The sequence below is a fragment of the Salvelinus fontinalis genome, chromosome 24, assembly GCF_029448725.1.
Source record: "Salvelinus fontinalis isolate EN_2023a chromosome 24, ASM2944872v1, whole genome shotgun sequence".
NCBI lineage: Eukaryota > Metazoa > Chordata > Actinopteri > Salmoniformes > Salmonidae > Salvelinus > Salvelinus fontinalis.
Window position 1 is genome coordinate 42,638,687 of NC_074688.1, and position 18,235 is coordinate 42,656,921.

The 18,235-nt window shown below is 42.3% G+C and overlaps 1 pseudogene; it reads right to left on the reverse strand.

Moving 5' to 3' along the window:
- Positions 1 to 10,382, reverse strand: part of LOC129822550 (acetylcholinesterase-like) — a 63,463-nt pseudogene extending 53,081 nt beyond the window's left edge.
- Between the last annotated feature and the right edge of the window lie 7,853 nt (positions 10,383 to 18,235).

Here is an 18,235-nt window from a genome sequence, read left to right on the forward strand (position 1 = left end):
TTGCAAACCGTAGTCTGGCTTTTTATGACTGTTTTGAAGCAGTGGCTTCTTCCTTGCTGAGCGGCCTTTCAGGTTATGTCGATTTAGGACTTGTTTTATTGTGAATATAGATAATTTTGTACCTGTTTCCTCCAGCATCTTCACAAGGTCCTTTGCTGTTGTTCTGGTATTGATTTGCACTTTTCTCACCAAAGTATGTTCATCTCTAGGAGACAGAATGCATATCCTTCCTGAGTTGAATTACAACTGCATGGTCCCATAGTGTTTATTCTTGCGTTATATTGTTCGTACAGATGAACGTGGTATCTTTTTGCATTTGGAAATTGCTCCCAAGGATGAACAAGACTTGCAGAGGTTTCCAATGTTTTTCTGAGGTCGGCTGATTTCTTTTGACTTTCCCATTATTTCACTCTAAGAGGCACTGAGTTTTAAGGTAGGCCTTAAAATACATCCATAGGTACACCTTCAATTGACTCAAATTATGTCAATTAGCCTATCAGAAGCTTCTAAAGCCATGACATAATTTTCTAGAATTTTCCATGCTGTTTAAAGGCACAGTCAACTTAGTGTATGTAAACTTCTGAACCACTGGAATTGTGATACAGTGAATTATAAGTGAATTCATCTGTCTGTAAACAATTGTTGGAAAAATTACTTGTGTCATGCACAGAGTAGATGTCCTAACTGACTTGCCAGAACTGTAGTGTGTTAACAAGAATTTTGTGGAGTGTTTGAAAAATGAGTTTTAATGACTCCAACCTAAGTGTATGTAAACTTCCAACTTCAAAGGTATACAATTTCAAAGATTGTTCTGAGTTACAGTTCATATAAGGAATTAGTCAATTGAAATAAATGAATTAGGCCCTAATCTATGGATTTCACTTGACTGGGCAGGGGTAGGGCCTGGCAGGGAGCCAATTAGAATATGTGACCCGTTTCTGGAAACTAGACGATTGTTGCGGGTCACTACTTCACCGGAGAGCTGTTCGAACGTAACTTTTTGGGGGGCAGAAGTGCTTTCTGGAACATGTGAACTTTCATATGCCTTAATACCAAACTTGTATGCCATCGGTAAATATGAATAAAATTGTTAAATTACGAGCCTAGTTGGTTTAGCCACAGAAAAAGGAAGAAACCTTCCCGCTAGCCATGATTGGCTGACATAATGATTGGACTGGATGTGCCGAAAAATGAGTTTGGATTGGCCTGCCGTATAGCACGCTTCTGTCTATTTGAGCTGGTCAGTGTGCCTAGGTAATTCTCTCTAACGCTGCTGTTTTATGTATCGCATAGTAAAACTGCATAAGCCTAATGTCAAGTGAAAGTGTACTGTTCGCTAGCTAACGTTACTTGTATGCTCTCCACTTTCTGGCGGACTGAGTTTTGAAATCAGTGGAATTCGAGTATGATTGGTAAGGAGATGGAGAAATTTGTATCTGGCATAAATCTTCAAACTAAAGGCAACCATGGCATCCAACATAAGACGCGTCCATCGATGATGTATACAAGTAAGAAAGTCTAGCTAGCTTAATTTTCAGATATTACACGTTTCTAATTTTGACTGAAGTGTTTTCATTTCAAGTTAAAGTGCACTGTTGCACTAGCTAGCTAACTTTAACTGGCTGGCTCGCAGCTAACGTTATGTGTATGATCTTATTAGTCGTATCTCAGACCTATTTGCTTGACTAGTTATAGCCTAATGTTAGCTTGCTAACATTGAACCTGGTTGGTTAGCTATTTGCAGATTCATGGTTCATTGTATTCCTAGCTAGCTAGCTAGCTACATGTCTTAACAAAGACTTTACTATGCAAGTATCCATTTCAATAGAATGTCTCGGCAACAACTGTTGATAGACTTACTAGCTGGTTAATTTGCTTTGGCTATCTACTACAATTTCAGACCACAGGTAAAATAGTCTAGCTAGCTACATTTTCAGATATTTCACATTCCTAAATTTGATTTCATTTCAAGTTATAGTGTACTGTAAGCTAGCTAGCTAACATCAGCTGTCTGGCTTGCTAGCTAACGTTACGTGTATGATCTTATTATTCGTATCTCAGACCTATTTGCTTGACTAGTTATAGCCTAATGTTAGCTATTGAACTTGGTTGGTTAGCTACCTGCAGATTCATGCAGGGTAGTAATGTCATGAGTTGGGATTATGGTTTATTGTTTACCTAGCTAGCCATCTACATGTCTTAACCTGTTTGGGCTGCAGGGGCAGTATTGAGTAGCCGGATAAAAGGTGCCCATTTCAAACGGCCTCGTACTCAATTCTTGCTCGTACAATATGCATATTATTATTACTAGTGGATAGAAAACACTATCTAGTTTCTAAAACCGTTTGAATTATATCTGTGAGTAAAACAGAACTCATTTTGCAGCAAACTGCCTGACAGGAAGTGGAAAATCTGAAATCGATGCTCTATTCTAGGGGCTGCCTATTAAAGTCCTTGTTATTTATTAGTTTAGATGCACTTCATACGTCTTCCACTAGATGTCGACAAGGAGTGAGAGAAGAAATGGAGTGTATAACTTGATCTGGACTCGAATTATAGCTCTTGGCATGACGTGTCACCAGTTTCCTGTTTTCTGGAGAGCGCGAGGAGGGACCTGGATTTGCCTTCTGATAAGCTGTCGTTATGGACGACTAATATCTCCCGCTTTGATTTTATTTGATACATGTGACAATATCATCGTAAAGTATGTTTATTCAATATAGTTTAACAAAATACTCTGGTCTGAGTTTTCCATCGTGCAGAATAACTGATGAATTTACGAATGCTCAACACCCGTTGAATATGGCCGGTGTCAGTAAATGTCAGCAAAAAAGCATAATTAAATTGTTGCCAGGAGCACAGTTACAGACACCAACGCTCGGACTAACATGAAAACAGCCTAACCAGCTCTGCTAGGGCAAGTAAAATGGTCAGAGTGGGATGTTCTCTCATTATCTGTCTGGAAGTAGCTAGCAAGCTAGCCATCAACCCTACTCAGATCGACCCTACTCCTTGGCCAGAGTGTCCAGTTTGCGCTTGAAAGCGCTGAGAGCGAAACGCTATGAATATACGAAACTCACTGGATAACATAACAGCCTAACCAGCTCTGCTAGGGTGAGTAATGTTCAGTGAGCTGTTTTCTCTTTTGTGTCTGGTAGTAGCTAGCAAGTTAGCTTGGGTGCTTGACTGCTGTTTTTAGTACAGAACGCTCGGATCAGCCCTTAAAGAGATGGGTAGGGCTAAAGCTTAAGATGGTGTGAATGATACTGAATGGGTGTAGACAAAAACGGGCTCTCCAGTATTATAACCAAAACATCTAAAGGCCATTTTCTCAAAAGTGAGTTTACAAGTTTATCAACTTTCCAAGCAAAATTACTTTGCCATTGTTCCTCAACTGTAGTGTTTGATATACCATTTTGTAGCTCTGAGTCTCAACTTTTTTCCAATGTAAAAAACACCATGTCAAATTTTATTTATTTATTTTTTATTTTACCGTTATTTTACCAGGTAAGTTGACTGAGAACACGTTCTCATTTGCAGCAACGACCTGGGGAATAGTTACAGGGGAGAGGAGGGGGATGAATGAGCTACATAAGATTGATTTCTACTGGTTTCTAAATGATTTCTAAATGTTGCTACATAAGATTGATTTCTACTGGTCGGTCACATATTATGTTTTTCCCCACAAAAGGGCTTTATTACATACAGAAAACTCCTCAGTTATATCATCTTTCCTTGTGGCTGGTCTCAGACGGTCCAGACGGTAAATAAGCCGGATGTAGATGTCCTTGGCTGCTGTGGTTACAAGTGGTCTGCGGTTGTGAGTCCGGTTGGACATACTGCCAAATTCTCAAAAATGATGTTGGTAACAGCTCTGGTGGACATACCTGCAGGCAGCCTGCCAATTGCATGCTCTCTCAAAACTTCTGGCATTGTCTTGTGTGACAAAATTGCACATTTGTGGCAATTTTATTTTTTATTGTCCCCTCACACAAAGCTTTTTGTGTGTACGGAACATTTCTGGGATCTATTATTTCAGCTCATAAAATATGGGACCAACACTTTACATGTTGCTCTTTATAATTTTGTTCAGTATACAGTGCCTTTGGAAAGTATTCAGACCCCTTGACTTTTTCCACATTTTGTTACGTTACACCCTTATTCTAAAATTAATTAACAAAGCTTTTTTTTCTACACATATCCCACAATGACAAAGGAAATACAGTTTGTTAGAAATTTTTGCAAATGTATTACAAAGACAAAATATAAAATTTAAAGATACATAAGTATTCAGACCCTTTACTCAGTACTTTGTTGAAGCACCTTTGGAAGCAATTGCAGCCTTGAGTCTTCATGGGTATGACACTACAAGCTTGGCCCATGTGTATTTGGGGATTTCTGCAGTTCTTCTGTGCAGATCCTCTCAAGATATGTGAGGTTGGATGGGGAGCATTGCTGCATAGCTATTTTCAGATCTCTCCAGAGATGTTAGATCGGGTTCAAGTCCAGGCTCTGGCTGGGCCACTCAAGGACATTCAGAGACTTGTTGTTGTCATGTTGGAAGGTGAACCCTCAACCCAGTCTGAGGTACTGAGCGCTCTGGAGCAGGTTTCATTCAAGGATGTCTCTGTACTTTGCTCCTATCAACTTTGTCTCGATTCTGACTAGTCCCCCAGTCTCTGCTGCTGAAAAACATCCCCACAGCATGATGCTGTCACCAACATGCTTCACTGTGGGGATGAGTCGTCTGTTTCTCAAACTAGACACTCTAATGTACTTGTCCTCTTAATCAGTTGTGCACCAGGGCCTCCCACTCCTCTTTTTTATTTTGGTTGAATCAGGTTAGTTACAATTGGGGATGGATAAAAAACGTAAAAGAGGGTAGCTCTCCTGGAACAGAGTTGGAGAGCCCTGCATTAGAGCTTTGTGGAACTCTTCAATATGTTGTCCTTACCTCTGGGCAAAGGTCTCCCACCATTCGTGCAAACAAATCATGATGCTTCATCCCATTATTCTTATCTGTCCAATCAGTGTACTGTACTGGAAGATGGCCATCTCCCTTGTGACATCACCGAACCCCATAAACACTAGGTCCACCCCTTTCAGGAAGTCGTCCCTGCTGATCAGGCTCTGGCTAGTGATATCATATCCCAGTTCCCTGTAAACCAGGAGGTGGGTCCACTCGTCTTGGTTCGAACCAATCAGCACCTCTGTCTTCAGGAAGTTGCCCGTCCGGAGCAGAATCTATAGGACCTGACAGAGAAGATTAGACAGTATGACATAATGCAATTGGAAACATACAGGAATGTCAAATGCTTGTTTGTTCAGCGCCTTTTGGCCCTACAAGCAACCACAGATTCACACACACCTCGGGCATGTCTGGTAGGAAGTTTTGGTCGACAGAAGGGGTGAAAGGCAATGCTATGTGTGCGGGGAGAGACAGGACAGTGACCTGCTGGTTGATGTTATCCTCACTGTAGACACTGCTCCAGGACAGCCAAAGGTGTCAGGGGACAAACCCATCAGCCTACCCAGGGACAGGGTCCTGTTCCAGGCCTGCTGTTGAGTCATGACAGCCAATGGAGTGTTATGGGAACCACTCTGTAGTATCGCCCTGTTGAACAGACCATGGCTGCCAGGGGAGAGGAGATGGAGACCCACAGATGCAGCCAACATAAAAAGGAGATTAATTAAAGATGGTAAGACAAAGAATAAGAATAAAAAAGAGTGATAAAAAAGAGTGATAGAAAAAAAGCTGAGTAAATTTTGAAGGGTCTCTGCCAAAGGCAGCGATGTTATTGGCTACCCAGTAGAGCCACGCGCTGGTCATGCATTCCATCGTCGCCACGGACAACCTCGCAATCAGGAAGAGACAGGAAATACAACGGACCGAGCCTGTGTCCAATCAAAACAAACTTTATTATTGGTGTACATTGAAAACATAAATATAAGTATATTAGTTTCACTTTATAGTTCCAGGACAGTGCCTGCAGTGAACACACCCCCATAGAGCCACATCATGACAGGAGCCAATGAGGAACCAGGGGAGGAGCTCTTGGAACGTTTAGGATGTGTCCATTTGGGGACGAGTCCATATGTTGAGGTAAAGAGAGTCTTCACTCATCTTGCTGTTGGGGGTCCACATCTCAGCTCCACGGAACCATGGGAGTAAGGAATTCATAGTCAAACACGTGTAGTTAACAACTTGATTACAAAATAACATGGCACATGTTTACATACACAGTAATAATTTGCTACTAAATGGATTATGTCAGTAAACAGATTATGCAATAATCATGTAAACACCTTACTCTGCTTATCTTAATCAAAATTGAAGTAAGCCTATGCTGATTAAAACACCTGGTTTTCTAAACAATATTTCAAATGATTAGGACATGTAAACAGCTTAATGGGCGTTCCAGCAGTGTATGTGATCTGAGCATGTTCCAGCACCAGCCAAGAGAGCCTCCCTCTTTGTGAAGTGAAGTGAGTTTGGAACATGTGAATGTATAAGTCTTAGAAGTAGTTTTCACGTACAAACTTTAGATGTCCGAACTCAGAATCAAATATGCTTCCCAAAATAACATGGTCACTGTGGTAGAATGTTTTATATAGATAGATGTTCTGCATTTATCAGAGTGACATCAGCTCTCCGTAACGGCTGTTGGTGGAAGAAGGTGAGGACCAAAATGCAGGGTGGTACGTGTCTATGTTAAATGTATTAAAACTGAACACTAAACACAAAAATAACAAAAGGGAATAACCGAAACAGTCCTGAAAGGTGAAAAACACTAAACAGAAAACAACTACCCACAAACACAGGTGGGAACAGGCTATCTAAGTATGGTTCTCAATCAGAGACAACGATTGACAGCTGCATCTGATTGGGAACCATACCAGGCCAAACACATAGAGATACAAAACATAGAACAAAACATAGAATGCCCACCACAACTCACGCCCTGACCAAACCGAAATAGAGACATAAACAAGGAACTAAGGTCAGGGCGTGACAGTCTCCAGATCTCAGATGTGTCCAGGTAAACAGGATTATTAGGGGAATCGTTCTTCTTACAAAACATGTAAACTTTTTAAACAAACTACTATATTAACCAGACCAGTGCATGTAACCGTATTCAATGACTGTAGACAGTCACTAACATGAACAGGTTTAAAGGCACACAAACATATGCAGTACATTCATGTATATGTAATAAGATACAGTGGGGCAAAAAAGTATTTACTCAGCCACCAATTGTGCAAGTTCTTCCACTTAAAAGATGAGAGAGGCCTGTAATTTTCATCATAGGTACACTTCAACTATGACAGACAAAACGAGGGAAAAAAACCCAGAAAATCACATTGTAGGATTTTTTATGATTTTATTTGCAAAATATGGTGGAAAATAAGTATTTGGTCAATAACAAAAGTTTATCTCAATACTTTGTTATTTACCCTTTGTTGGCAATGACAGAGGTCAAACATTTTCTGTAAGTCTCCACAAGGTTTTCACACACTGTTGCTGGTATTTTGGCTCATTCCGCCATGCAAATCTCCTCTAGAGCAGTGATGTTTTGGGGCTGTTGCTGGGCAACACGGACTTTCAACTCCCTCCAAAGATTTTCTATGGGGTTGAGATCTGGAGACTGGCTAGGCCACTCCAGGACCTTGAAATGCTTCTTACGAAGCCACTCCTTCATTGCCCGGGCGGTGTGTTTGGGATCATTGTCATGCTGAAAGACCCAGCCACGTTTCATCTTCAATGCCCTTGCTGATGGAAGGAGGTTTTCACTCAAAATCTCACGATACATGGCCCCATTCATTCTTTCCTTTACATGGATCAGTCGTCCTGGTCCCTTTGCAGAAAAACCGCCCCAAAGCATGATGTTTCCACCCACATGCTTCACAGTAGGTATGGTGTTCTTTGGATGCAACTCAGCATTCTTTGTCCTCCAAACACGACGAGTTGAGTTTTTACCAAAAAGTTATATTTGGGTTTCATCTGACCATATGACATTCTCCCAATCTTCTTCTGGATCATCCAAATGCTCTCTAGCAAACTTCAGACGGGCCTGGACATGTACTGGCTTAAGCAGGGGGACACGTCTGTCACTGCAGGACTTGAGTCCCTGGCGGCGTAGTGTGTTACTGATGGTAGGCTTTGTTACTTTGGTCCTAGCTCTCTGCAGGTCATTCACTAGGTCCCCCCGTGTGGTTCTGGGATTTTTGCTCACTGTTCTTGTGATCATTTTGACCCCACGGGGTGAGATCTTGCGTGGAGCCTCAGATCGAGGGAGATTATCAGTGGTCTTGTATGTCTTCCATTTCCTAATAATTGCTCCCACAGTTGATTTCTTCAAACCAAGCTGCTTACCTATTGCAGATTCAGTCTTCCCAGCCTGGTGCAGGTCTACAATTTTGTTTCTGGTGTCCTTTGACAGCTCTTTGGTCTTGGCCATAGTGGAGTTTGGAGTGTGACTGTTTGAGGTTGTGGACAGGTGTCTTTTATACTGATAACAAGTTCAAACAGGTGCCATTAATACAGGTAACGAGTGGAGGACAGAGGAGCCTCTTAAAGAAGAAGTTACAGGTTGACCAAGACAGAAATCTTGCTTGTTTGTAGGTGACCAAATACTTTTTTTCCACCATAATTTGCAAATAAATTAATTAAAAATCATACAATGTGATTTTCTGTATTTTTTTTTCTAATTTTGTCTGTCATAGTTGAAGTGTACCTATGATGAAAATTACAGGCCTCTCTCATCTTTTTAAGTGGGAGAACTTGCACAATTGGTGGCTGACTAAATACTTTTTGCCCCACTGTATGTTTGTTTACTATACAGACCTACATCATCATTCTGATGTCATACCCCTACAAGGAAAAGTTGTATATCGTGGTTGGAAGGAGTTGGAGTTGCGTGTAGTGTGCTTTATACCGGTCAGCCTCTTTGCAGGCTTAGTAGGATGAAAACGCAGTTCCGCAACCGAGGGGGGGTTTCAATAGGGAATTCCCAGGAATACTCTGACATATCCACCACTTGGCACAGGAAGCTGAGTGCCCTGAACTCTGCCACGGTTTGTGGCGACAATGAGGTCATCGATGAGGTCATCAACCTGAGCCACTGGGGCCGGGAGAATGTGGAACAGCAGGAGTGACAGGGTGATGTGTGTTTGTGACTGGTCACCATGGTAACATGTTCACGTCTGGAGAGGTCAAAACACATGAAAGATTTTGGAAGTCGACACAAATATCAATTTTGGTACAAAGATTAAGAGACACTAACACATCAAGAAACACACGCACAACAATCACACTTCAAGAAACACACGTCAGGAAACACACACACAACAATCACACATCAAGAAACACAAGCACAACAATCACACATCAAGAAACACACACACAACAAACACACATCAAGAAACACACAAAACAACAAACACACATCAAGAAACACACACACAACAAACACACATCAAGAAACACACATCAGGAAACACACACACAACAAACACACATCAGTAAACACACATCAGGAAACACACATAAAGAAACACACGCACAACAAACACACATCAACAAACACACATCAACAAACAAGCATCATCAAACACACACAGAACAAACATAAACACACACTATTACTCAGTAAGAGTAGGAGATGATTGATATAGTTACAAATCCATTAGTTTGTTGAAGCATTCAAGATTTTCCAATGATTGCCACTGGCTTCAACAAGCACAGAACAAGTAGGACGGAGGGAGAGGGGAGAAAAAAGGGAGACTGACAGCTATTAATGACACCATGAATTCAGCTGATTTCAGGATAAGACTATGTGAGCGGGTGCACAGTGGGAGACGATCAAATCTCTCCCTCTGACTCTTTCATCACCAGACAGGCGTGCAGAAACCTACCCACCCGCCTGCATCTTCTTGCCAAACAGATTACTCAGCTGAAAGTGGGAAACAAATTAATATCTAAAATTAGAGAGCGTGATTGCTTGTTGTGATATTGGATAAATCCTGGATTAATCAGGTCTGCACTGACCAGACAGATTATCCCAGCAGTCTCACATGACCTTAGAGGCAGAATGAATAGAACTGGCAGGCAGGATATCAATTCCATATCTACCTTTTCTCATGGACTTTAAATGAAACCCAACCTAGTTGGCTGCTGTGTTTGTGGAAATAGCTTACCTGTGCAGTTGAAATATGTTTCTGACTCAAATATTCCCATGCTGTGGTGTGCTGTGGCGTGCTGTGGTGTGCTGTGGTGTGCTGTGGCGTGGCGTGGCGTGGTGTGCTGTGGCGTGGTGTGGCGTGGCGTGGTGTGGTGTGGCGTGGTGTGGCGTGGTGTGCTGTGGTGTGGTGTGGTGTGGCATGCTCTAGCGAGGTGTGGAGTGGTGTGGCGTTGTGTGGTGTGGTGTGCTATAGCGTGCTGTGGCGTGGTGTGGCGTGGTGTGGTGTGGCGTGGCGTGGCGTGTCGTTGTCTGGTGTGGTGTGGCGTGGCGTGCTTTAGCGTGCTGTGGCGTGGTGTGGCGTGGTGTGGCGTGGTGTGGCGTGGCGTGGTGTGGCGTAGTGTGGCGTGGTGTGGTGTGGCGTGGTGTGGCGTGGCGTGGTGTGGCGTGGTGTGGCGTGGCGTGGCGTACTATAGAGTGCTGTTGCGTGGTGTGGCGTGGTGTGGTGTGGCGTGGTGTGGCGTGGCGTGGTGTGGCGTGGTGTGGCGTGGCGTGGCGTGCTATAGAGTGCTGTTGCGTGGTGTGGTGTGGCGTGGTGTGGCGTGGCGTGGCGTGGCGTGGTGTGGCGTGGCGTGGTGTGGCGTGGCGTGGTGTGGCGTGGTGTAGTGTGGCGTGGTGTGGTGTGGCGTGGCGTGGTGTGGCGTTGTGTGGCGTGGCGTGGCGAGGTGTGGCGTAGCCCACACCAAATAAAGGAGGAATGGACCGTATCTTATGACTTCTTATCATCTTAACACAGGCAGGCTGACAGACACAGACAGACAGACAGACAGACAGACAGACACAGACACACACACACACACACACAAATACACAAACTAGTATCTGACCACTATCCCTTTACTTTTATGACTGTTTGGTGAAAGAATGGATCGTCACATCAGCCAGTCATAGCTAACTCATGAGAGTAAATAGCACCTTTATCAAGAAGCACAAAGACAAACAGAAACACACCAACTCAGCAGGTACACGTACACACACAGGGTGGCAGGTAGCCTAGAGTTTAGAGTGTTGGGCCACTAACCGAAAGGTCGCTGGTTGGAATACTGGAGCCAAAAAGGTGAACAACCTGTCGCTGTGACCTTGAACAAGGCACTGACCCCTAATTGATCCAGGGGCACTGGACAATGGTGACCCCTGGCTGTGACCCCACTCCCTGCGAGTATCTCAGTGGGGAGTTGGGAAATGCAAGAAACACAATTCCATTTAACAGTTGGATATAAGCAACCCCCAACATATTATTATCACAAACAAACACACACACAAACACACACAAGCTAACAAACTAGCTAAATGTCAGACACACCCCATGGGTATTCTGCCACATTGTTAGGGTGAATAATTTCTTTTGAAGTACTAATCTCTGGTGTGGTTTGAGGAGAAAGCTACAACAGTACGAGCGGTGGTGGGGGATCATCCTTCATGCTGCTGTGACCCACTGACACCTTCACTGGTTGGACGAAAGGCAACCTCACAAAGGGTTGCAACAACACAGAGGACATGGTGGTCGTTGTTGAGAAACTGTTGTGTCATTCCCATTGCTCAATGTGTTGTGACCTCATGGGGTTACATACTGCTTTTTGGAATTGCAACATACTGAATAATACAGATGATAATGTATGTCCCCAAAGTACACAAACAGCAACAACAAATAACACTGTGTGAATGGGTATTGCGGGCAATACGTCATTGACGAACCAAATGAAATGGGATTGAGGGTTACATTCGGCCCGGGGGACCCTCGACATAGCCTATTTCCCCATTCCTCTCCATGTTTAACACACCCTCACTGCTGGACACAGCTGTTGTCAATAACATCCCAGGGAGACCTTTTAGTGTTAAATCATACACATCACCACAATATTATGTGTCCACGCAAGTGGCTGTTGTGTTAGTCCTGGTGCCATGCTGGGAGCCTGTAAAAGTATGACATACTTTTCTACAGAAAAGTCAACTGCAACCGACTAACCAACAAACCAGCCAGATCAGTTCTAGTAGAGGAATAAAGGAGTAACAGTGCAAGTATAGTCTCAGAATATCCAGATGTCGTTCAAATTCCATCGGTTTTGTTCTTATGTTTACGGAATCAAGTGAGATACCTCTGGAACAGCTGGGGGTCCCTGAGGAGAGACTTGAGAACCACTGACTGATTTAGTCAACCGTTCTTATTTGACACAAGACCATATGTGAGTTCTTTCACAAGACACCGTCACAAGTCATAATCATATATAACGTGTCCTGGCATTACACAACAGACTAGATACACTGGAATGGATGCACAAAAAGAGCTATGCGCAAACTGCGCATCAAAATATTCTAATGAGCCGCATCCTCTACATATTGATGATCACTAAAAGAGAACACTTTTATTAACTCCTAATAACCATTGAAGGGCTCAAAGGGTTCTTTGGGTAAGTATGGCTCCACATGGAACCATCACCCTTACCAAAGAACCCTTAAGGAACCCTACATTTTTTGTTTGTGACATGTAACCCGCATAGAGATAGATTCTAAAGAACATACCTCCCCATTCAAGTCAATGACGGCATACTGGGCAGCCATTGTGAGTTTACCCATGAGTTTACCGGTCAAATAGCTATCGTTAGAGGTTCCAAGCCTTTTTTTAAAGATTACATTTCTATGGTAACTTGGTTAGGGTGTCTCCTCCCTATCGTTCCCCTCCTCCCTGTCCTCCCTATCCTCCCTGTCCTCCCCTTCCTCTCCACATTGACATGTCAGCGGTGGTGATTCATCATGCTGTGATGTGTCTTCCTGTCCCCAGTGCACTCCAGCCGCGTTACAGCTGATGGCAAGATGAGGCATGAAATGACTGCCTTTCAAACTGCCCCATTTCACACTCATCTCTTTTAATGCCTTTATTTATTTATATTTACTGTCTATATTTATTACACCCACATTTTGGGCCTAGAAGAAGACGACAGACATATAACTTGGTCAGACATAGCTTTTGATGTGCCATGTTGACACACAGCTTTATGGGTGATGTGATGTGAGCATTTAAAAGGGCTTATAAACACCAGTCATTATATGTGGGCCAGATTGGTTGTCTGTGTGGGGCTGTTTGCTCTCCCCTCTATATTCGTCCAAGCAGGGGGTTGGGGAGAATTAAGCGATTAATTTACAAGTTGGAATGATGAACGAGTGTGTCTGTGTGTGTGTGTGTGTGTGTGTGTGTGTATGTGTGTGTGTGTGTGTGTGTGTGTGTGTGTGTGTGTGTGTGTCAGAGTTGCAGATAATACGTGTCTAGAACCGTTATGTCGTTCTGAGGCAGGAGACATAACACACTGTCATTGAAACAAAGTGATCTCTCTCTCTTTCTCTTACACTTTTTCTCTCTCTCTCTCGTTTAATCTTAAAATAAATCAAAAGACAGACAGGAGGTAGGAAGGAAGAGATGGAGGTGGGGAATAGAGTAGGCTATTTAAAGCAGGGGCGTTTCTTGGATTTGAAGACATTGAAGACTTAGCCTAAAGATAGTAGGGGTTCCGGGGGCAAGAAAGGAATTTCAACAGCTAAATGCATGAATTTGGTGCCTTTGATTAATACATTGAGAGATTATAACATTGAGAGATTAGATCTTTTTCATTTAACTTTTACCTCCACCTGCCAGAGCAGACACTGTCAATACCCATTTAAAATAGCGACTGTGGAACACTGTATAGTGGCGCACTCTCTAGTCTGGAACACTCTCTACTCTTTATTCTGGAACAAACTCTACTCTGAACACTCTCTACTCTGGAACAATCTCTACCCTGGAACACTCTCTACCCTGGAACACTCTCTACTCTGAAACAATCTCTACCCTCGAACACTCTCTACTCTGGAACACTCTCTACTCTGGAACACTCTCTACTCTGGAACACTCTCTACTCTGGAACACTCTCTACTCTGGAACACTCTCTACTCTGGAACACTCTCTACTCTGGAACACTCTCTACTCTGAAACAATCTCTACCCTCGAACACTCTCTACCCTCGAACACTCTCTACCCTCGAACACTCTCTACTCTGGAACACATTCTACTCTCTACTCTGAACACTCTCTACTCTGGAACACTCTCTTCATTGGAACACTCTCTTCTCTGGAACACTCTCTACTCTGGAACAATCTCTACCCTGGAACACTCTCTACTCTGGAACACTCTCTACTCTGGAACACTCTCTACTCTGGAACACTCTCTACTCTGGAACAAGTACAGTACCTCTAGTGTATTGTCAACAACTCTAAACATAGACTCTGACCTATGAAATGAGCCTCTCTGACCCTATATCTACCTCTTTCTCTCTCTCTCACACACACACACACACACACACACACACACACACACACACACACACACACACACACACACACACACACACGCACACACACACAGTGCAGTAATTCGAATCCGTAGAGCAGCTTTAAGTGATACGGTCTACTGTATCTGTGTAAAACTTTAAAGGTAGCAGTTGTCTTAGTATACATTCTACAGGCTTTTTCACCTCACCTGCAAATACTTTGTAAACTATGTTTTCCTTTTTCATCTTATATAATTTATGACCCGTTTCAGGAAGCTAGCCGTATGTCACACATCACTACTTCACAGCAGAGTCAATTTCAAATGTTGCTACAGTGGTTGCTCCTCTAAAATTTGTGTGATTATGCTACGGTACCTAGAGGTAATTTGTGGTTTAGAACAGTACCCTGCGTCATCACTTTATTGTTCCAGACCAGCGCAAGGGGGGGTTAGAGCGCTGATTATGCTTTTGGGTCCTACTTTTTTAATTACATTTTTATTTCACCTTTATTTAATCAGGTAGGCCAGTTGAGAACAAGTTATCATTTAGAAGTGTGACCTGGCCAAGATAAAGCAAAGCAGTGTGACAAAAACAACAACACAGAGTTACACATGGGATAAACAAATGTACAGTCAATAACACAATTGAAAAATATTTGTACAGTGTGTGCAAATGTAGTAAGATTAGGGAAATAATTACAATTTAGCATTAACACTGGAGTGATAGATGTGCAGATGATGATATGCAAGTAGGAATACTGGGGTGCAAAGGAGCAACAAAAATAACAATATTGGGATGAGGTAGTTGGGTGTGCTATTTACAGATGGGCTGTGTACAGGTACAGTGATCGGTAAGCTGCTCTGACAGCTGATGCTTAAAGTTAGAGAGGGCGATATAAGTCTCCAGCTCCAGCTGAGATAAGGCGGGGCTTTACCTAGCAAAGACTTATAGATGACCTGGAGCCACTGGGTTTGGCGACGAACATTTAGCGAGGGCCAGCCAACGAGAGCATACAGGTCGCAGTGGTGGGTAGTATATGGGGCTTTGGTGACAAAACAGATGGTACTGTGATAGACTGCATCCAATTCGCTGAGTAGAGTGTTGGAGGCTATTTTGTAAATGACATCGCCAAAGTCAAGGATTGGTAGGATAGTCAGTTTTACAAGGGTATGTTTGGCAGCATGAGTGAAGGAGGCTTTGATGCAAAATCGGAAGCTGATTCTAGATTTAATTTTGGATTGGAGATGCTCCATGTGAGTATGGAAGTGAATGGGTGACATAAACCTAAATAAAAACTGATAATTGTGCACGACTTCAGTATTACTTACTAAAACTGTTGTTACACTAAGGTTTTTATTATTGTATTTTGTTAAGGTTTATTTTGCTCTTGCTGTAGTTGTAACGATCGTCGTCATATTCCCTCCTCCTCGGATGAGGAGGAGCATGGATCAGACCAACACGCAGCGAGGTATGTGGACATAATGATTTATTACACAAAACGACGAAACACAAAATAACACTTTAGAAAAATAAAATAACAAAACGAACTAAACAGACCTAAACTTACGAACTTACATGAAACGAAGAAGACACGAACAGGAACAGACAAACCGAAAACTGTCCCGTGTGGTAACAAGTACTGACACGGAAGACAACCACCCACAACAAACAATGTGAAACAACCTACCTTAATATGACTCTCAATTAGAGGAAACGCCAAACACCTGCCTCTAATTGAGAGCCATACCAGGCAACCCATTAACCCAACATAGAAAACACATAACATAGACTACCCACCCAAAACTCACGCCCTGACCAATTAAACACATACCAAACAACAGAAAATAGGTCAGGAACGTGACAGTAGTAGTGTAGCCTACTGCCAACCGGTCATGTTGTACAGCGTCTGAGTGGCGCAACGTTCTAAAACACTTCATAACAGCACAAGTTGTGTTGCAATGGATGCTCTTTCAATACTCGTGCCGGCCTCGACTGGGAGACTAATGAGATGATTGTAGGTTCTTAGTTTCCCACCCTCTAAAAACATAAATAAATCATTATAAATAACATACTGGCTTTATTTAAAATTCGTAACTATGTCTCACCCCATGTTCAAGAATGGCTTTTTTCTCACTCATTTTATGTTATTTGAAAACAAAATAATCTCCAAAATATTTTTTTTTTTAAACAAAGTGATTAATATTATTATTAATTTAGAATTATATAAAAGCCCCTTGGATATTCTCACAGATATATTGTTAACCCTGTTATTAGCAGGACAGTATTTATATTAGTCTATCTGTCTATCTATATTAGCATCTGTGACAGAGTAGCAGGCTGTGTACTCTGGGCACGCATTTATTGCAAAATTGAAAATGCTGCACTCTATCCCAAATAGGTTTTAAGGAGCATATTGCAATTGAAGCAATAGGATTTGAAGCAATAATCTACAACTATTTTAGCACCGTTTCGCACTGTTCTGAGACGAGCATGGGGACTGGTCTTGATAAATCAATGAAATTTTGATTTTGACTGAATCTCCGTTTTGGTACTGGTTAGACTACAATTATACAATTAGGGTGTAGAACTGTTGTGCTTTTAGTGTAACCTTTATTTAACCAGGCAAGTCAGTTAAGAACAAATTCTTATTTACAAGGAAAGCCTACTCATTCCTCCCCGTTGAGGAATTGAACCCCAGTCTCCCTTGTGCCCGCACGACACTGGGATTCTTTAGCTAATAGTACTGTAGCCTACTCCCGTCCGTCACGTTGTACAGCTACATATTTTCCGTTCCATTCTAACTGAAACTGAGAATAGAAACACCATAATATTAAAGAGCAAGTCCCCTTTAAAAAACAACTCATCATTTATAAAACAGCCTATGTGGCATCGATATGAGTCAAACACATTTAAACTACTGTCAAAATTGACTACAAAGTGTGAATAGGTTAATTTTGGACATAAAGTCACGTCAAAACATACATGATGGTTGAGTTTGTTTCAATCCTGCCCACATGCCATAGCTGGCAGTGCACAAGTAATTATCAATTCAAAATGCAGCTGCAAGCGACCTGATTGTAAATGCCTCTGGTAAAATTGGGTTGGTGCTAGTTGGGGACCAATGTACATGGGATGATATACTCCAAATTTCAATGATTTAAAAACCTCAAACCAACTATAAATTGTAGAAATTCGTATACAAATATTAAAAGCATTTCATGAAATAACTGAAAGGTTTGCAACATAAAAATGTACATTGTGTAATTTATACAAAGCTATGCAAAGTCAAAGTCAGGTTGCACACCAGCCAGCTGAAGGTAATTGCCTAAATCATTTAGCTAACTCTTCCCACCTGCGAACACATACACAAGACAGCTAACATCCAACCACATCCTGAAACCAACTCACATTTGAATTTAGTCTAAGCCACTCACATGTATTAATGAACCAAATCTAAAACAAGGGCAAATCAAGAGTGTCGCCTTTTAAAAATAACTAAAAACATGTTGCACCTCTGCCTTGATACGTTTCAGATGAGCCAAGAAGGAGGACAAATTAGAACAGCAGGCCAGTGCAGCACTTAGAACAGCTGCAGCCAGGGGCAACTACTAGGGAAGAATAAGATTTAGGTGACCCTGACACGGGCCCAAAACAAGTTAAGCTGCCCCAGTATTCCCTTGATTGTTTTAGATTTAAAAA